We start from the raw sequence: 22,311 nt of genomic DNA, 5'->3' as shown, positions 1-22,311 counted from the left end.
TCCTACATGCAATAAAGTGTGACATCTTTGAAAACCTATCCACCACAACAAAATTACTATCATGCCCATGCTTAGACCTAGGTAATCCAAGCACAAAATCCATAGATATGTCAATCCAAGGAGAATTAGGTATGGGCAAAGGCATGTACAACCCATTAGGTTGTGATTTAGACTTAGCTTGCTTGCATGCAATACAGTTAGCACATAATCTATTCACATCAGATTTCATCTTAGGCCAATAGAGATGATCATGCAAAACATTTAAAGTCTTTTGAACACCAAAGTTTCCCATTAAACCACCTTCATGTGACTCTCTCACAAGCAATTCATGCATAGAACACATAGGAATGCATAGACGTTTTTCTTTGAACAGAAATCCATCATGTCTATAAAATTTATCAATAGCACCATGTTCACAAGCATGAAAAATAGAACCAAAATTGTGGTCATCAACATACAAGTCTTTGATATACTCAAAACCAAGCAATTTTGTTTCTAAAGAAGCAAGTAAAGCATACCTTCTAGATAGTGCATTGGCAACTACATTTTCTTTACCTTGCTTGTACTAAATGACATAGGTAAACGCTTCAATGAATTCACTCCACTTAGCATGGCGTTTATTCAACTTGTTCTGTCCCTTCAAGTGCTTCAATGCTTCATGATCCGTGTGAATCACAAACTCCTTAGGTAGCAAATAATGCTGCCAAACATTGAGTTTGCATGCACAAGAGCATACAATTCCTTGTCATAAGTTGGATACTTCAAGCTAGCTCCATTCAACTTTTCACTAAAATAGGCTATTGGCTTCCCATCTTGCATTAAAATAGCTCCAATACCCACACCAGAAGCATTACAATCAATTTCAAAAGTTTCGGAAAAATCCGGAAGTGAAAGAATGGGAGATGAAGTAAGTTTGTCCTTTAGCATATTAAATGCTTTTTCTTGTTGTTCTCCCCAATGAAACTTCATGTTCTTCTTTGTAAGCTCGTTGAGTGGTGCAGCAAGGGTACTGAAGTCCTTGAAAAACCTTCTATAGAAACTTGCAAGCCCATGAAAGCTCCTCACATCAGTAACATTCTTTGGTGTTGGCCACTCCTTAATTGCTTTCACCTTGTCTTCATCAACCTGAATTCCATTTGCACTAACAACAAAACCAAGAAACATAAGTTTGTTTGTGCAAAAATCACACTTAGCAAGGTTAGCATATAAAGAATTCTCACGTAAAACCATCAACACCATTCGAACATGTTCAACATGCTCATTCAAGCTCTTACTATAAATCAGAATATCATCAAAGTATACTACCATAAATCTTCCAATATACGCACGCAAAAGATGGTTCATTAGTCTCACAAAAGTACTTGGTGCGTTAGTTAAGCCAAAAGGCATGACCAACCACTCATACAACCCAAATTTAGTTTTGAATGTTGTTTTCCACTCATCACCTATATTCATTCTAATTTGGTGATAGCCACTTCTCAAATTAATTTTAGTAAAGATAACACTACCATGCAAGTCATCTAACATATCATCTAATCTTGGAATAGGATGACGATATTTAATGGTAATCTTGTTAATTGCACGACAATCAACACACATACTCCAAGACCCATCTTTCTTAGGGACTAACAAAATAGGAACAACACATGGACTAAGACTTTCCCTAGTATAACCTTTACTTAGTAATTCCTCAACTTGGCATTGCAACTCTTTGGTCTCCTCCGGATTGACTCTATAGGCTGGTCTATTTGGAATGGATGACCACGGCACAAAGTCAATTTGGTGCTCTATCCTCCTTAGTGGTGGCAACCCACTAGGTAACTCCTCGGGAAACACATTGTCAAACTCCTGCAAAACACTTACAAACATACTAGGAAGAGAAGAGTTAAGATTATTAGTGTTAAATAAAGTTTCCTTGTACATAAACACAAGTACTTGCCTATTTTCACTCAAAGCCTTTCTCATATCTCGCTCTTTAACTAAGAAACTCACTTTTTTCTCACTTGCCTCCCCTTTTTCTTGCGCCTTACTCATTCTTTTGCTTACATTCTTGTGCAAACCCTCACTGAACTCTCCTTTTACCACTCTTTGCTCTCGCCCCTCATTATTTTCCATACAACTCCCCTTTTGCTTGTGCACCTTTTCTTTTTCATATGCACTCTCACACTTTCTTTTTTCTTTCTCATATGCTTCCATTCAGTCCTTTACAACTTTTTGTAATTCATAATCTTCTTTAGGACTTAATGGTGCCAAAACATACAGTTTTTCATCCATTACAAAAGAATAAGCATTGGCTCGACCATTATGAATTACAGATCTATCATATAACCATGGTCTACCTAGCAACATATGACACGCATGCATGTGAACAACATCATATAGTACCTCATCATGACACTTCTTTATACTAAATGCAACCCGTACTTGCTTAGTAACTCTAATTCCACTTTGATCATTGAGCCATTGCAAGGTGTATGGCTTAGGGTGCTTAATAGTTGGAAGCTTAAGTTTATCAACCATCATAGCAGTTGCTACATTAGTACAACTACCCCCATCAATGATTAAACTACAATTAGCATCATGGTTTTGTACTTTACATGTGGTATGGAATATGTTTTCCCTTTGAGCATCATCATCAACAAGTTGTAAATTAAGAGCTCTAAAGGTTACAAGTACATTACTAACGTCACCCAATTGCACATCATCATAATCCTCCAACTCAAGCATGTCTAGGTAATCCTCCTCACTAGGTTCGGATTCTTCATCACTCTCAAAGACTACTTCACCACTTCGAATTGCCATGGTTCGCTTGTTTGGACATTGGGAAGATATATGTCCATACCCCAAACACTTGAAACATTGCACTTTCTTTGATTTGAGGTCACTTTGCATCGTTGGCTTAGTGTTAACATCAAATTTAGGGGCTGCCTTGATGTCTTTTAATGTCTCACGACCCTTGTTAGGGGGCTAGTTGCTCTCTTTCCATGTGTTACTCCATTTTGAGCTAAGGGCAGCACTTCTGCTCTTGGTTTTTAATTACTTTTCCACCTTTACGGCCATGTGCAACATGTCCTCAATCTCTACATAATGCTGCAATTCAATTATATTAGCAATATCACGATTCAAACCATGCAGAAATCTTGCCATTGTGGCTTCCCTATCCTCATCTATATTGGCTCTAATAATAGCTATTTCCATAGATTGCCAATACTCCTCAACACTCTTACTACCTTGTACTAAATTTTATAACTTGTTGTACAAATCCCTTTGGTAGTGCGATGGCATAAACCTTTTATGCATAATGCATTTAACCTCATCCCATGAACCAACTTTGGGTTCCCTATAATGCCTATGACCACTCACCAATTGATCCCATCAAATGGCAGCATAATCACAAAATTCAACAACAACAAGTTTAACCTTTTTAGACTCACTATAGTTATGACATTCAAAAATCCTTTCAACCTTCTTTTCCCACTCCAAATAAGCTTCAGGGTCATTGTTACCATGAAAAGATGGTATTTTCATCTTAATGCTACCTAAATTAGTGTCAATTTCGGTTGGAGATTATGTCTAGACCCTTTAGACTCACTTTCTTGGTCATTATCAAAACTGTCCCCTTTAGACATTTTAGGCATATCATTCAATAACCTAGTTAATTTGTCATCTTGTTTTTGAAATTGTCTTTGCATATGTTCTACTACATCTCTCAATGTAGAAGCTAAATTTTCCAAAGTCAATGGCTGTTCAGATGACATGGTTAACCTAAAAGACTAGAAAAGAAAACAAAAAAAAAAGACGTGATCAAGTGTTATACTTTGGAGGCTTCTTATAGTCAAAGGCAATACAAGAAAATATCACTCCCTCACATGTTTCGCTCACAAAAAATTGAATTCCTTACAGAAATTAAATCAAATTGTTCTAGTAATCATAAGAACAAGTTTTTCACAACCTCTTAATGTTTATTAATTCTAAAGTTCAATAGAACACTCGTGAATTAATAAAATGAATTATAAGCGTGTGAACAAAACAAGCTTACAACTAATCAAACAAGACTCAATTAACCCAAAAGAAAAGCTTTTTAAGAGAAAACAAAAAAATTACCCAAATCAAAATTTCAAGAATGAAGATCAGCTCCAATCAATTAAAAAGAATTGCAGAATGAATCAATCAAGAATCAATTCTTCAAGAACTACCCAACACAAATGGTTAGGGTTAGTTTTCCGTTCCTTTTTTTTTTTTTTAGAAATCCGCCTTGGTATGCGGGCAGCAATGAAAATAGTATACTTTTTTTTATAATGATGCGAATAGAAATTGAGATGAAATAGAAGATAGACCCTTAATTGAAAAGAAAGTAAACCAAACTTACAAGTTTGGCTCTGATACCAAATAATACGAACTCGAACCGGATACGTTCAGACACCAAGATGAGCAATGGTGAGAAACTCGAACTGATAAACACTCTCCCTATTTAAGAGGAAGCACCCTTACCAATAAGTTTGAATTGTCACCCCAAAATCTAACTTGAAAGTTTGCAATTGATTATGGAACTAACAAACTTAGCAATAGAACTACTAAGCCCTTTAGTTATAAATAGATGAAGAATGTTCAAACAACCCAAGAAACTAATAAAAAGTTAATTGATTGATCAAACATGTAGATGTGAAACTAAACTAAACAAGTTAATTTAATCTCAAGAAATTCAAGAGTTAACAACTCAAGGAAAATAAACTTCATTCAAAATGATATATTGATCTTATTGCTCTTTTGGCCAAAATACATAGCTCTATTTATAGGGTTTTGAAATGATTAACCCTAAAAAGGACTAAGAGATAAGGAATAAAAATCAAACCCTAAAAGACTCCTATTATGCGGCTAATCTCATCAAAGTAGTCTCACAAAAGTAAAAATCAATCTCATGTTATTTTATTTTTATTTTATTCCCTTCATATTCTAATCATTTTTTTAGCTTTTGTGCATGTTAAACTTCACTCTAGGATGCAAGTATTATAAAGAAATTACAAAAACCCATCTAGAGAAGCCCTAGAGCCAATCGGCTTAGTGCAGAGCCAATTGGCTCTACGTTGAGCCGATCGACTTAGCACATTTTTCCCCTAATTTTTGGTATTTCACAAGATTTTGATGTATATTTAGCAATTTTATGTACTGAAATTTAGTTTTAGGGCTTTTATTTGTAGGCTTGGTTGTAATAGTTAGATTTACCTTTATGCACTTTATTTTTATTTATTTCATGGTGTTTAATATATGCTAAATAACTATAACATGATTACTTAATTAAAAATGGATACATAGACTTTAGGTTAAAAATTAGACCCAACATGAAAACTATAGTCCATTAGGCTAATCAATATTAATCGAGCTTCAATTCTCAAATCAAAATAGGTTTAGTGGCATCACCATGTTTTAGTTAGGATTGGGCTCAAGTTCACACAAATGGCTCATAATAAGTAGTCCATCTAGGATTAAAGTCTTAGTAAAATAGCTTGTAATTAGGCTAGACTAAGAAGGACTTGTATATAATTAATTGGTAAGCTAGATTAATAACTTTAATATGGGCTGGACTTAATAAAAGTGGGCTAAGACCTAGGGGGACTATATGTGTTATTTGGTATGCTTGTATATAAACAGGTGTGTTTATAGGGAATGATTTGTTAAACAATAAAATTGAAGACTAAGATACACAAATAAGAAAGTTGACTTCTGGATCCATCTAGACTTGTGGTGTAAGCTTCCTTATAGAATCTGAGAAACGCCACTCATTAGTAAAAGTGTCCCGATGATTACCTGGGTGGCGACTCCCATGGATGCGCTAGTCTTGGTGACTAGTTAGTGTGTTTCCAATTAGGTTGAAAACCCTTACAGTGTCGTAGTCGCTAAAGACACTTAGGTGCACGTTCGAAACTACCGCCTATAGGGGCGATTCCACCAGATATAAGAGAAGCTGATTCTGGTGTATGTTTGTCTTTACTTTTATTATTTAACAAATTATTCTTGCATCATTACACCATTATCACACATTGTGCACTTTGGTCCGTATAGCCTCGATGGCGTCGGTTAGTGGATCTTTGGTTCCACTCGAACCCTAGAATTACGACACTATCTAACCATCACTCGTAAGTAATGAGTGGATTTCCTTCATCGCATGGATCCTTGAGTGGGGAGACGAGCCAAGGAATAATACTTTTTACTTGTGGGAGCCTTTTATCCCTAACCAAGACTCAGCTCATGGTAATGGCAGTAGCAATCTCCCTTAGGAACCCTATTCATATGAAATGGTTTTCCTTATAAGCGTCTAAAGCCTAAGTATTAAAGGCCTTGGCCCAAATATGTAGAATCAGGCCCTAGGCCTAAAATATGCAGGCTTCTTTACTTATACTAAGAAACATTGTCTTGTTTTTTTTAAATCTACTTGAGAGCTTATGGCATGCACGTCGGGCCTACTATCCCTTGTTGATAGGAAGCCTAGACCTAAAATCCTAGGGAAGAAAGACCTATCATATGAACCGTGTGTGGGAGTAATTAGGTTGGAAGGATGAATGTATATTATTGTGTGTGCTAACCCCTTTTTTATCTTTGTGCATTGCACGTGCATCATGAATCTCACGCATCGCATGCATCATACTAACATTTTTTAAGCCATATAAATTCTCTAATCGGTTGGAAGAGGAAAGATAATGGGGGATTGGAAAGAGTGCCTATTTCTTTGAGAATTCAAGTTATGTTAGAGCATCTTGAAAGACCAAGATGCCAAGCTATTGAAGCTACATATGAAATGGCCAACGAGAGAGCTAACGAGTAAGACGTTGAGATTCTTAAGAATGTCGTCATCGATAATTTGAGGGGTATGATTCAGGAAGAGCTCCAAACAACTCTTAGTTGGGATGGCTGCAAACCAAGCCCCATTTGCTGCTCTAGTTGCACCAGCTAATCCCCCTGTGGTTGTTGACCCGGCTATAGTTGCCACTAAAACTGATGCTGCCACTACAGCTACTACTCTTGTTGCCGCAACTAATGCCAATACTGAAGACCCAGCTAGAAGGGGAGTCCCCCAGAATTTTAGGACTTTGATCAGTTTATGCTAGGCCAAGCTAAGAGGGAGTTTGGCCTTGCCACCAATGAAGCTGTGAGTGGCCTGAGCGCTAGGCTTGATAAAATGCAAGGCATGCCGGAAATCAACGGTTTGGACCCTACCTGTGATAGGTGAAGACAAGCTGCCTGCAACGGATTGGTGATATGAAAGTTCATATGAAGCAGTATGTAACAATCATGGGAACTACTCAACTGAACATGACCCAAATTGTCAAGCTATTTATGCTGTCTCTTGAAGGACCCGCTATAAGCTAGTACCACGGTTTGGAAAAATCCACCAAAGCTGAATGACGTGATTTATGTAATTCTTTTATCAAATAGTATGATTATAATACTCATTTAAAAGTGTCAATCATGGATCTCGAGTCCACCAAGAAAAAGCCAAATGAGTCATTCTTTGATTTCTTGACCAGATGGATGAATAAGGTTAGATTGATGAAGAACAAGCCCTTTGAAAGGGACCAAGTCCATATGATGGTCCAAAATGTTCTTTTGGGATAGTTGAAAGGTTGTGGATGATGAACCCAAAGACCTTCATGGATTTGTATGACGATGGGCTACAAGTCTAAGAGATTGAAAACGATAAAAGAAAAACTATGAGAACCGGTAGAAGGGCGAATTACTAAGCTGGAGGGAGCAGGACTCTCGATGTGAATGTTGTACAATAACCGAGAAAGTTCTCCAACTTCAAGCAACCTCTCTCTATGATCTTTGAAAGGTTGGTACAAAATGGCATGCTCCAACCTACTACCCTTAAGGACCCACCGAACCCTAACGCACTCAGTTATAAACCCAACACCTATTGTAAATTCCACCAAGCATCGAGCTACCATACTAACAATTCTATCCGGTTGAAGAATGAAATTCAAGGTCTTATCAATGCCAGAAAACTGATTGACCCCGACCAACCCAACACTAGAAGAAACACCTTGCCAAACTATAGCAACACACCATCCCCAAACCTAGTGTCCATGATCAACCCTGATTTCAACGAAGAAGAGATCATGAACTCTTTTGAAGGCATACCCCAACCCAAGTGATATGCATCATTTTATACATATTTACATGCCAAATTGTTTACATTTTTGTGCATAGTCATCTCGCTTTATGCCAAAATCATCTGTGTTTTAGTTCCTTTCACTTTTCAGGTCATTATCGAGGGACATTATCAATAATCGAGGGAAATACATGCAATTACGGACTAGAATCCATCAAATTGAGCAAGGACTGGCATTCTAAGGTTGAGCACGGCCTGTACTCCGGCCGTGTTGAACCATTGAATAGTTGCCCTTCAAGAGTGCCATTTTGGCACATTTTCCGAAGCCACCACGGCCTGTGGTGGCTCAGCACCGGCTTGAGCACGGCCTAGAAAAAGTCAACAGATGCGGAACACGGAGGTCCAGCACGGCCTGGACTCCGCCCGTGCTGATCAGCACGGGCTTGACCATGGCCGTGCTGAAGGAATTATATAGGCAAAAAACGATTTGTTGAATTAGGGTTCAATTTTCTGACTTAATTTCACATTTACAAGCTTAGACCATCTTTTTTCAGACTTTAGTACTCGACCTTAGAAGATCATTTCATCTATTGAAGGAAGGATTACAACTCTTTTAACATCAAATTGAAGATCAAGACAAGATTTGGGAGCATTCAAGAGGCAAATTAGGGTTTACTATTCTGAATTAGGAATTTAGGGTTTTTCATCCAACTTGAAGAAGAAGGATGTACATGCCTTTAATTTACTTTTCTAAATATATTCTTTACTTTGTGTTGCTTATTAGTATGAGTAACTAAATTTGTCAAACCCATTGGGGTTCCTAAGTTGTTGGATTGATTTTAATGTTTATGAGATTTTGATTATCAATGCTTGTCTCTTCTTGCTTTCATTATTAATGAGAAATCACTTTATTCATGAGATGTTGTGAGTTGTGGTATTCAGATTGCTTCATGTAATTGAGAAATTCATTTATTAATTAGAAATTTGAATAGCAAGAACTGGTTAATAATCACTTAAAGATAAGGGTAATTGACTAGCCAGATTAAGAATTAACAAAGCTTAATAGAGGTGGGTTAAACCTTAATGCTAATCGAATAATCAATCGTTAGGAAGAGATTCCAACTTTAAGTTATTAGGTTTAGGAATTCGGTTATCTTGAGAGGGAGACCGAATTCAGTTAAGAATTCATCCACGAGTAATTGCAATTGGTAACCAATATAATCTCTATCTTCACTAAAATCCAACTAGCTTAGGTCCCCTAGGGTTTGCTTTTTTCCTTCGAAAGTTTTCCTAAATCCTTTCAGATTATTCGACACTTAGTTAATTGTTTGTTCATATTTAATCATAGCATAATACTTCATCGATTTTGTCTAGGTTAGATAACATAAGACGCTGCAGTAGGTCTAGGATCACCCTTTCTTGAGAATACGGCCTTGATACTCACCATTTGTGCTAGTCTGCATCGATAGGTTCACTGCCTTAGATTTTAGTTACACAAATAGCATATCAAGTTTTTGGTGCCACTGTCGGGGAACTTTTTGTGTGAACTAGAGTGAATGTGTTTTTTTGTTAATTTAGCCATATTTATTTTTCTGTCTTTATTTTGCTTTATTTTATTCTTTTATTGTTTTAATTACTTTTGTTCTTTGGTTGCTACATTCCATTCTTAGGTAGTTTATGACCAGGAGCTCTAGCTCTGATCTTGTAGAGCCTCTGTTTGATCCAGAATGATCCCTCAGACTTTTAAGGAAGCGTTTGCAATCAGAAGAGGAGGAGATTGAGGTTGAGGTACTTGTTGATAGACCAGAAGTGATGGAGAGTCACAACGAAAATGCCGCGACGGACGCAAACAGAACGATGTACAAGTTTGCTAGACCATCGTTAGATGGGACACAGACGAGTATACTCAGACCGGCGGTGGCAGCTAACAACTTTGAAATAAAGCCAAATGTGATCCAGATGGTACAGCAAAGTGTACAGTTTGGAGGGCTGCCAAGCGAGGATCCCAATGCCCATATAGCCAACTTTTTGGAGATATGCAACACGTTCAAGATAAATGGAACTACTGATGCTGCCATCCGGATGAGATTATTTCCATTTTCTTTAAGGGATAGAGCAAAGAGATGGCTGCAGTCCCTTCCACCGAACACTATCACTACCTGGAAATCCTTAGCTGAAAAATTTCTTTACAAGTACTTTCGTCCAGCTAAGACTGCTAAATTGAGAAATGACATTTCTTCTTTTGTGCAGATGGACGACGAGAGCATGTACGATACCTGGGAGAGGTACAAGGACTTGTTAAGATGTTGTCCACACCACGGTCTACCAATATGGATGCAGGTTCAGACCTTTTACAGCGGTGTGAACCTTGCTACTAGGCAAATGGTGGACACTGCAACAGGTGGAGCCTTGAACAGTAAGACGCCGGAGCAGGTGCAAAACCTAATAGAGGAGATGGCCATGAACAACTACCAATGGTAATCCTCTAGGAGTCGGCCAGTCAAATAGGGAATGGTCAACCAGTTAGACTCCACAGCAGCCTTGGCAGCTCAAGTGGAGCTTCTGACCAAGAAATTAGACCAGCTTCAGATGCCGGTTCAAGCAGCCCAAATAAGCTGCGAGTTTTGTGGTGGCCCGCACTACGGTGCAAACTGTAATGCAGGAGTATGTTTGCTAGTTCCTCTACTTCATCTATTGTTTCTGCTGACTATGAACAGGTTAATTACATGCGGAATACACCCGAACAGCAGAACAACCCTTATAGCAGAACATACAATCCTAGGTGGAGAAATACCCCAATTTTAGTTGGCGCAACAATAATGCCCAGGTACACTGAAGCTTTGGGAGATCGTGACCACCATAGCGATAGTAGTCGGACCATCGAGCTTCCTCCACCGGTAGAAGAAATCTAACTTGGAGGAGCTGATGATGAAGTTTGTCATGTTGACTGACACGAGGTTCCAGCAGACCGACAGTGGTCTTAAAAATCAGCAAGCATCCATTCAGAACTTGGAAAATCATATTGGGCAGATTTCTAAGATGTTGTTTGAAAGGCAACAAGGAGCGCTCCCCAGCACCACAGAGTCTAACCCGAGGGAGCACGTGAATGCCATCACTTTGCATTCGAGTAAGTTAGTTCCAGCTCCTTCTAAGCCTGTTTTTGATGATTCCACTAATGATGTGCAGAATGAGGCGAGTAGTAAGGTTAAGGAACCTGAGAGGCAAAAGGTGCAACCAATACCAGTTAGGGAGTATCAACCCAAGATTCCTTATCCTGCTAGACTGAAGCAAGTAGAAGCACAAGAGCAGTTCAGTAAGCTTTTGGATATTTTTATACAACTGCATATTAACTTGCCTTTTGTCGATGTATTGAAGCAGATGCTGAAGTATGCCAAGTTCTTGAAGGACATACTTAGCAGTAAAAGCAAGCTAGAGGAGGTAGCATATGTTAAGATGAATGAAGAGTGCTCAGCAGTGTTTCAGAGCAAGTTACCAGAGAAACGTCACGACCTAGGGAGTTTTACTATTCCTTGCACTTTGGGTAACTTGTGTGTTAATGATGCATTAGCTGATTTAGGCGCTAGCATAAATGTCATGCCCACGAGTATGTTCAATAAGCTAGGTTTAGGGGAAGCAAAACCCACTAGGATGTGCATTCAATTAGCTGATCATTCTGTTAAGCTTCCTAGGGGGATTGTAGAGAATGTGCTAGTCAAGCTAGATAAATTAATATTTCCTATGGACTTTGTGGTATGGATATGGATAATGAGCATGGTGTGCCTTTGATTTTAGGGAGACCTTTCCTTGCCACGGGTAGAGCTAAAACAGATGTATTTGAGGGAAAGCTAGAGCTTAATGTAGGGGATGACTGTGTTACTTTTAGTTTACTCCTATTTGATAGTTCTCCCACCGACCATGCTCACGCCAATTGCGCTATTGACATGATTGATCTTGCATGTGATAAGCCACCACAGGATATACTAATTGATGAGCCTCTGCATGCTTCTTTGCCTGTTGATGTGTGTTATTCCTTTAAAGAAAATAGCTTGTATCAATTTGAAACTTCGTGCTATGATACACCCAAGAAGGATAGTTGCAAGTTTGTCTATGACAGGTCATCTAGACAGGATTTGGAGTGGATAACTAGGCATCCCAACTCGGTATGGAGAGCACCTCCTTGGCCATCGGCTACACACATTGGACCGCCTCCTTGCAGTTATATGCCTTAGGCCCCAGCTTACAATGAGCCCACCTTCTCAATTTGCCAACGGGGCAGGAATGCTGCTGTAGAGTCCAGCTAAGCGACTCAACCAAAAAGAAGCGCTTTTTGGGAGGCACCCTAAAATTTTAATTTTATGTTTTTATTAATGTTTTTATTTTGTCAGTCGTTTGCATGCTTGATGGTAGTTAGAACACTTACTTAATAATTAAACATAGTTGTATGAATCTAGGGTTTGAGTAATTTAAGTCAGATTTTTGGTAATTGGTGAAGACGGACTTCCCCGTTTGATTTGTTTTACTTGATTTGCAGCCTAAATGTGTGTGTATATGTGTTAAATGCAGGTAGGGAGTTCCGCAACTCGAGATGGCAAAGGAAAGCCCAGACTTCACCCGTCCACCATGGTTCCCGTGGGCATCACGAGCTGCAACACTAGGCCGTGCTGATCAGCACGGCTGGAGTCAAGCTCATGATGAGAATGCACATGTAGGATTTGGGAATTCAGCCTTCCACGACGGCTTCCCAGGCCACCACATGCTGCATCACCATGCCCGTGCAGGTCACCACACCCGTGCCCCAGCCCATGATGGATATGGACATAAAGCACAAGGTAAATTAAGCCATCCACCACGGCTTCCGAAGGCACCACGGGCAGCAACACCACGGCCATGCCCTCTCTCGTGACGGATTGCACAAGTATGTGACTTCAAGGTTCAGCACGGGCTGAGTCCTGGCTGTGCTGACCAGTACGGCCTTGCCCTCGCCCGTGCTGACCCCCGTGACTATAAAAGCAAGCCTTTTCAAAATTTTCTCGTCTTTCCCTCTCTAAGCTCCAAGGTGCTGTTTTCTTCCTTGTCTTTGATTTTTCTTACCTGTCACGGTGTTTTCAAGTAAGTCTCTTCGCCTTTTGCTTTTATTTGATTAAATTTGATTTTTCTTTTATGCATTTTATTTATTTATGACATGTTGATATGCTTTAGTAGTTTGCTTTGTTACACTGCTTCAATTTGACTTTGATTAGATTTAGTTAAAACTAGTTGCTATGTTTATGTGAATTCGAATAATGAAATGATAAGTGTGGGGTTTGGCAGCAATAAAGTTTATTTATGGGATATTATTATGAACAATTGTTAGCATAAATTTGCTTTATTTGGTGCACGATAAAGTAAGGTGGAATGTAATTGTGAATTAGTTTTATGCAGGAGATTGAGGCTTTAGTCTTAGTGTTAAGTCTAAAGTTTTCTGTTAGTCGAATTATAGCCGTTATGCTGTTTAATTTTCGGTATAATTTATGATTAACTTGATTTCTTGTTCGAATACTAATGATTCATTGCATTAGGCAATATGAGGGACCGCGATCAATCACGTCGAAATCAACCGCAACGCGCCGCTACCAGCAAGCGCCCGCGTGGCGAAGTAACATCTTCCTCCACTTCACCTTCATCAGCACCAGCACCAGCACCTCCACCGCAATAGTAACTAGTCTGAGTACGAATAGCACCAGCTGTGAATCCACCCGCACCTGGTCGTCATCCATTATGGACATTTCCAAATGCAGATAACGAGAGTCGGTTCCAAGTCATGAGATGGAAGCAAGTGATGGTTAGACGTTGCATCGACTTTGTATCCCTGGAAAGAATGGGATTGGCTCAAGATGTGCGTGCCCTGTTTGAAACTTTGTCATACACACGATTCTTTGACATCATTGAGCCAACCTATCGTGAGCTTACAATTGAATTCCTCAACACCTTCTTTCTACAGCAACATATCACAAACTGCATCAGCCTGATGCAGTTTACTTCAGACTTGGGGGAAGGGAGTTCTCAATGTCAGTTCCACAATTCGACGTGCATTGGGGGTTATAGACTGAGCAAGAGACCTTGAGTGAAGAGTATCAGGGATGCATCTACATCAACCTAATCTCGTACGACACCATATGGGATTCATTGGTACTCAGGCTGGAATCATACTACCCCAGCAGGTCTAAGGCGTCTAGCCTTCCGGATCATCTCCGCTATCTCCATACTTTATTAGCTTACATGATTACAGGCAGGGGAGATAGTTTTTGAGCGGTAACACAGACCAATGTCTTCATCCTCAGGGCTATGCAACATCGTAAGAAGCTTGACTTGGGATATCTGTTGGCTCGACAAATCTGTTCATTTATAGTAGACGCCCAAAAGAAGATGCACTATTGTTTTGGCCCGTATGTAACTAGGTTAGCCAAGAGACTGGATGTATTGGACGAATGTCTGTCAGAGCTTTCATAGATTGGTGACATGACACCACTAGGGATCAGATAGATGATCAACATGCAGATGATCATGGATACTCGACACCCATATGGCATAGAGTACAAGCTCATAAACGCAATAGTCAGGGAGGCTAGAGAGGCAGCAGCTAGAGGAGCCCAAGACCCGACAGCTGGGATTCCAGATGTTAGGATTCCTTACCCAACCAGAGTGTTTATGCCTACATCTGGAGCCTCATCTTCTTACTCTGTAGGGACATCGAGTGCTTAGATTAGTGCTTTGGCTGACCGACTAGATCGAGTCTGCAATTTACAGCAGCAGCACTATACCGAGTTTGCAAAATAGAAAAAGGAGTTTGGGTAGTTTCAAGAGGAGAGTAGGGCACAATTTCAGGGTTTAAACGATATGCTCCAGTAGCTTATGCATGGGCTGGAGGGGCAGGCCACCCAGACAAACCTAATGGCAGAGCAGATTAAAAAGATGGTGGAAATAAGAGTTTGATCTAGCAGGATGCTTCACAGACCCTGTGCCACCACCACCGCCTTCTCTTTCAGTGACTTCCCCTACTCCTCATCCTTCAGCAGAACCGGCCAGTGAGGATGCGCCTTCTGCAGACTACCAGCAGTGAAATAAAAATTTATGCTATTTTTCTTTTTCCTTTTCCTTTTTATTTTCCTTCTTTATTTTATTTTACTTTATTTTCTTTTCTTTTTGCATTTTCAATTTTATGTTATTTTCTTTCATTTTCCTTTCATGTTAATTTATTTTAGTAGAACACTTTTCTTTTCATCTTGATATGTACATTTAGTATGATCTTCAATGATTATGATGTGCTAGTTATATGCTATACCCAGTTTTAATTTTTCTAACACTGTGGACAGTGTTATACTCAAGTGTGGGGTAGGTATCCCTTAATTGTTTAAAGGCAATGATAATGGACTATTCTTAGGATGTTAGGACCTAGGGTTTTCAAGACATTCAAGTTTAGTTTACTCTTTCATAATTAATGACTTTATTCACACCCTAGTATTTGATTGTCCCTCTCTATCTTTTATTCTTGAAAGCAATTTCACTGTATTCAATATGTCAATTTGGCCGGGTTAAACCCGTGTTACTTGAGTTCCTTGCAAATTTACAACCTTTGACTGTGAACTTTGATTATGCCAATTTCACCATATTCAATTTATGTGATTATTCAATTGATAAGTCTGGGAACCAATTGCAAATTTTAGCCACTTCAAACGTGAGTTTTTGAACCAAAATTGAGCATCCATTGAACATTATGCCCATGATTTTTTTTCTTTTTTGAATGTGCGTTGTACTTACTTTCGTTTCTAAAACTTGCTTGTTGAGGTTACATGAATTTTTGAATACCATTAGATGATTTGGGCAACTTAGGATTTCACCACATCTGGCCAAAAGCCTACCCTCTGTTTCCATTAGTCAGCTAGTTTGAGCTTTAACCTTTTCTTCATAATTTACACCTAATCACTACACATACACCATTTTATACATCTATCTTTCCTTTCACCCTGTATACTGAGTAATTATGTGTTATTTTTTCTTCATTTATCAACATAGTGCCTAACGTTGTTCTTAATTCACTTAGTCTTTTTAGTCATTCTTTGATGCTCCCTTCAATCCAAATTGGATAACTATTCTTATTGTTTATGACACTAACCACAGTAGCCCCTATATAAGCTGTTGTAATATATATACATAGTATATATCAAAAAAAAAAATCTGACTTACTTCTTAGCTCTTACTCTTCTGAATTTAATTCTTGTGAGCATCCTTTACTTCAAATAAGGCTTAGTGAGTATTTTTGTTGTTTTGGCACTCAATTCCTGAAGCATTCATTTCAAAGAAGTGCATGATTTTTCAGTATACTTTACACTTCTATCAAAATATTCTTACCTTTACCTTAGCCACATTTCAACCCTTGAAAAGACCCTTTGATTTTGGTATTCAATTATTCACAGTAACGAAGATGAGATTGACGAGCAACCTTATAGTAAACAGGTTGTGTGCAGTTGCGTTAAGGGAATTTTCTTATTTACCTTTAAACACTGTGAGTGATTTGAGAGATTCATGTGAGGCAATGGTTCTTAGTCTTTAATGCTGAATTGTTATATAAGTTGTACTTAGAGATGGTATTATTATAGTTCTTCCTTAAAGGTGTATAACTTGTTAGTTACTTGAGTTTCATTCTTTATATGTTGAATAAGGTTGAGTTGTGAACTTTAGCATGGATTTTGAGGGGTGATTGTTGCTTGTGCATGTATTGAGTTATTGATTGCTTGAGGACAAGCAAAAGCTTAAGTGTGGGGTGATTTGATATGCATCACTTTATACATATTTAAATGTTAAATTGTTTACATTTTTGTGCATAGTCATCTCGTTTTATGCCAGAATCACTTGTGTTTTGGTTCCTTTCACATTTTAGTCATTATCGAGGGACATTATCAATAATCGAGGGAAATACACGCAATTACGGACTAGAATACATCAAATTGAGCAAGCACTAGCATTCCAAGGTTGAGGACGGCCTGGACTCCGGCCGTGCTAAACCACCGAATAGTTGCCCTTCAAGAGTTCTATTTTGGCATGGTTTCCGAAGCCACCACGGCCTCTACCATGGCCCGTGGTGGCTCAGCACCGGCTAGGGCAGGGCCTAGAAGAAGTCAACAGATGCGGAACACGGAGGTCCAGCACGGCCTGGACTTCGCCCGTGCTGATCAGCAAGGGCTTGACCACAGTTGTGCTGAAGGAATTATATAGGCAAAAAACGATTTGCTGAATTAGGGTTCGATTCTCTGACTTGATTTCACATATACAAGCTTAGACCATCTTCTTCAGACTTCAGTACTCGACCTTAGAAGATTATTTCATCTATTGAAGGAAGGATTACAACTGTTTTAACATCAAATTGAAGATCAAGACAAGATTTGGGAGCATTCAAGAGGCAAATTAGGGTTTACTGTTCTGAATTGGGAATTTAAGATTTCTCATCCAACTTGAAGAAGAAGGGTGTACATGCCTTTAATTTACTTTTCTGAATCTATTCTTTACTTTGTGTTGCTTATTAGTATGAGTAACTAAATTTGTCAAACCTATTGGGGTTCCTAAGTTGTTGGACTGATTTTAGTGTTTATGAGATTTTGATTATCAATGCTTGTCTCTTCTTGCTTTCATTATTAATGAGAAATCACTTTATTCATGAGATATTGTGAGTTGTGGTATTCAGATTGCTTCATGTAATTGAGAAATTCATTTAGTAATTGGAAATTTGAATAGCAAGAACTGGTTAATAATCACTTAGAGATAAGGGTAATTGACTAGCTGGATTAAGAATTAACAAAGCTTAATAGAGGCAGGTTAAACCTTAATGCTAATCGAATAATCGATCGTTAGGAAGAGATTCCTACTTTAAGTTATTAGGTTTAGAAATTCAGTTATCTCGAGAGGGAGACCGAATTCAGTTAAGAATTCGTCCACGGTTAAATGCAATTGATAACCAATATAATCTCTATCTTTACTAAAATCCAACTAGCTTAGGTCCCCTAGGGTTTGCTTTTTCCTTCGAGAGTTTTTCCTAAATCCTTTCAGATTATTTGACACTTAGTTGATTATTTATTCATATTTAATCATAGCATAATACTTCATCGATTTTGTCTAGGTTAGATAACATAAGACGCTGCAGTAGGTCTAGGATCATCCTTTCCTGAGAATACGACCTTGATACTCACCATTTGTGCTAGTCTGCATTGATAGGTTCACTGCCTTAGATTTTAGCTACACAAATAGCATATCACCAAGCCAGAACTAGAACTAAACCACATATAAAGAGCCTTTACCGAGCTCAGAGTGCCACTACCTGTAGTGTTTCGACATTTAAGATGGAACAGAAAACCCAAGTCCCAATTGTCGAAGGAGAGTCCTAAACCTTACAATGGCCAGTATTGTGAGTATCACCAGCCTTTTGGGCATGTGATGGACCAATGCAACCCTCTCAAGCATGAGGTTCGGGAATTAATCGACTTTAGAGAATAGGAGGTTGAGCAACTTCCTCAGTATGAGTGTAAAGACTTGCTTGGGCAGCCCTCGGGCAAATATGACTTCAAAGTCTAATATCCGAGGCCACCCTCGGCTGATAATCAAATTGAGGATATTGTGCCAAGTGGTTGCGGATCAAATGACGATCAAGCCACTTATGAGCCTTGTCTCCTAGAGGTCTGGAAAGAAGGGGAGAAGAAGTCGGTCGTGGCTATCGACATCTGGTATAGTTCCAGAGATGAAAGTGAAGTTTAAGACACTAAGGCCAAGGAGACCTAGGCAGACAATGATTTCAAGAGTGAGCTAGCAGGAAAGGGTAAAGAAGCCGGGGTACAAGAGCTAAAGCAGGAGAAGCAAGCACCAGAAGACGAGGATGTTGCGTTGCTAGAACAGTGGAGGAAGGAGAAAAAGACAGTCGATGTCTGGGAACTATTGATGCACTCATTGGACCATAGGAAGGCTTTAATTTAGGCCTTGTCTCCCCTGAGGAAATGATCAAAATGGTGACTGACAAGACCACCAGAATGATCACTTTCTTGGATGAAGGCCTACCACTTAAGAGAATAGACCAGAATAAGGCCTTCTACATAGCAATAGTGGTTAAGGGGAAGAGAAGCCCATGTGTGATGATGGATGATGGGTCAGCCATCAAAGAGTCCTTCTTGCATACTCCCTAAGTTGGGGATGACTGCAAAAGACCTGAAACCATCATATATGGTTATAAGGGCCTATGATGACACGAAAAGATATGTAAGGAAAGTTTTCAACACTAGTGAAGATAGGTCCAATCAAATCCTGGGTGGAGTTCATTGTCCTGGACATCCTAGTAACTTTTGGATTGGGAAGGCCATGGTTCCATGCCCTAGGAGGAGTTCCTTCTACTGTACATCAGAAGGTAAAATTCCATCACGAAGGCGAGATCGTCACCATCACCTCCAAAAGTGGTAAGATTGTCTCAGTTATGCAAGAAGTTGTCAAGGAGCTGGATGCCCCTACTGGTTTCAAGTTGTTGTTCTCTATGAGGACTACATGGATTCTAAAGTAGTCAGCATGTTCAAGAAAATGAACTTTATGAATGGAATGAGGGCTAGGAAAGAATCAAAAAGGTATCGCGGAGCTGTTGCACTTCAAAGGTCAGAAGACTCAGCATGAGTTAGGTTATTCTGAAGAGGAAGATAAGGGTAAACCAAAGCGTAAGACTCTAAAAGACGTATTCATCCAGGAGTACAAGCCCTACTCTAGGGAACCTAAGCTTGTTACTGTAGCTAGGACTGAGGTACTAGGGTTTGAGATTTTCAAGAACCTGATCATCGATAGGATGGTCGAGTTGAGTATCAAGAAAGTCCAAGAGAATGTCACTACCAAGATAGAAGAGCTAAAGCTAGAAGAGTTCACCGCCCTGCCAGAGAAAATAAGTCAAGAGGAACTAGCTGCTCTTATAGAAAATAACATTATTAACATTCTTTATGATGATGTAATAACGTCCAACATTTATGAGGATGATCTTTCTTTCTTTTATAAGATCAAGGATATGAACAATTTTGCTTACCTGTGTGATGTTTTTTCTGATGGTAGTGTGCATTTTGATAATCACAACATGTGCATGTTTAACATCAATTCCATTAAAATTGATTCATTTAATTTAGGCACATATGCATATCCACGGAATATTTTGATAGCTAATGATAAAACTCCTGAAGAGAGGAGAGAATTCAAGAGAATAATAGAAAAAAGAAAAATGGTATTTGCTTGGTCCTATGACGACATTCCAGGCTTAGATAGGAGAATAACAGAGCATCATATTTCGACTCATCCGCACATCAAGCTGGTCAGAAAAAAGATGAGAAGATTAAGGCCGAAATGGGTAGAGAAAATACGAGAAGAGGTTGCTAAGCAGGTTTAAGCCAATTTCCTCGATGTGGTTGACTACCCCGAATGGCTGGAAAACATTTTCTTAGTCCCGAAGAAGGATGGTAAGGTCCAAATATGTGTGGATTACTGGGGCTTGAATAAGGTATGCCCTAAGAATAGATGTAATAGTCAATAGTGCCGCCTCAAATAGATGTACTCTTTTACAGATGGGTTCTCCGGGTACAATCAGATCATGATAGCAGTGGTGGACAAGCTGAAAATGTCAGTTATCACTGAATGGGGAACGTACCAGTACAAGGTTATGCCTTTTGGACTAAAGAGCACGGGAGCGCTTATCAAAGGGCAGCCACTACCTTGTTTCATGGTACGATGGATAGGGAGGTGGAGGTGTACGTTGATGCCATGATGATAAAGTCTGAAACAAGGGAAGGGCATTTCCAAGCTCTTGATAAGTTTTTAGGACGAGTGGAAAGGTATAATCTAAGACTCAACCCGAAGAATAGTATATTCGAAGTTACATCAAGGAAGTTGTTAGGGCACATAGTGAGTCAATGCGGCATAGAGATCGATCTGGACAAGGTCAAGGTTATTTAGGAGATGCGAGCGCCGAGGGCAAAGGAAGAAGTCAGAGGTTTTTTAGGACGCTTGCAATATATCAGCAGATTCATTTCCAAGCTCACAATGGTTTGTGATCCTATCTTTAAGCTTTTAAGAAAGCATCGACCTATTATATGGTATAAACATTGTCAGAAGGCCTTCGATAGAATCAAAGAATATATGATGAAGCCGCAAGTACTAAAACCATCGAAGGATGGCAAGCCACTGATCCTATACTTAAGGGCAATGGTAGCGCAATCGGGACCCAAAAATATGGAGCATGCGGTCCTTTACCTCAGTGAGAAGTTGTTGCCTTATGAGTCGAAGTATAACCTCATAGAAAAGATGTGTCCAGCCATGATATGGGCTATGCGAACATTGATGTGCGTAAAATACACACATCTAAATGGGATTTTTAAGATTGATTTTATGGACATTTGGATGTGAATTGGTCCCAACACTTACCCTATACGTCTGTTTGTGTGCATTAGGTTCAAAAGAAGTCAAAGAATGATAAAGGGAAGAATTGGAGCATAATTGGACGTCAAAGCTGCCGAAACAAGCTAAGTATGCGCATGAGGAAGCTGAACATGGCCGTGTTCCCAACACTGGCACCAACACGGCCGTGTTAGGTGCATCAAACATCAAAGAAAAAGAAGTTCATTGATTGGTTTTCAAATTGAGCAAGAGGAACAAGAATTGATTCAATTCGAGCAAGAGGAATTGGGGCTGTTTACTCTCATCCAAGGGTGTAGTCGGGTTTCTCTACCTTTACTCATTGTTGTAATTGAATTCTTGTGGATTTTGATAACGAACTTGATTAGCTAGATTGATTAAATCCATTGGGATTTCTTTACTATGTTGGCTTAGTATTATATTGTTGGATTGTTTGGGTTAGTTTTGTATTCTTCTTGCCTTCAGTATTAATAAGATAATGCATTATTCATGAGACATTGTGAATTGTGTGTTTAGATTGCTTTGTGTGATTGAGAAGTCCATTTGGCAATTGGAATTTTGAATAGCAAGAATTGGTTAGTAATCGCTTAGAGATAAGGATAATTAACTAGCCGGATTAAGAATTAACAAAGCTTAATAGAGGCAGATTAAAGCTTAATGCTAATTTAAGAATCAATCGTTTGGAAGAGATTCCAACTTTAGGTTATTAGGTTTAGGAATTCGGTTATCTCGAGAGAGAAACCGAATTCGGT

General features: G+C 39.0%; 1 non-coding gene across 1 annotated transcript; it reads right to left on the bottom strand.

Annotated features, from left to right (window-relative positions):
- Window positions 1-10,324: 10,324 nt before the first annotated feature.
- LOC112535668 lies at window positions 10,325-10,431 on the bottom strand. The gene has a single exon (XR_003079754.1). It is a non-coding gene; the product is annotated as a small nucleolar RNA R71 (small nucleolar RNA).
- Between the last annotated feature and the right edge of the window lie 11,880 nt (window positions 10,432-22,311).

Source organism: Ricinus communis, chromosome 2 (assembly GCF_019578655.1).
Source record: "Ricinus communis isolate WT05 ecotype wild-type chromosome 2, ASM1957865v1, whole genome shotgun sequence".
Lineage (NCBI taxonomy): Eukaryota > Viridiplantae > Streptophyta > Magnoliopsida > Malpighiales > Euphorbiaceae > Ricinus > Ricinus communis.
Note: the sequence above shows the minus strand (reverse complement) of the source record. Positions and strands in the feature narration are given on the sequence as shown.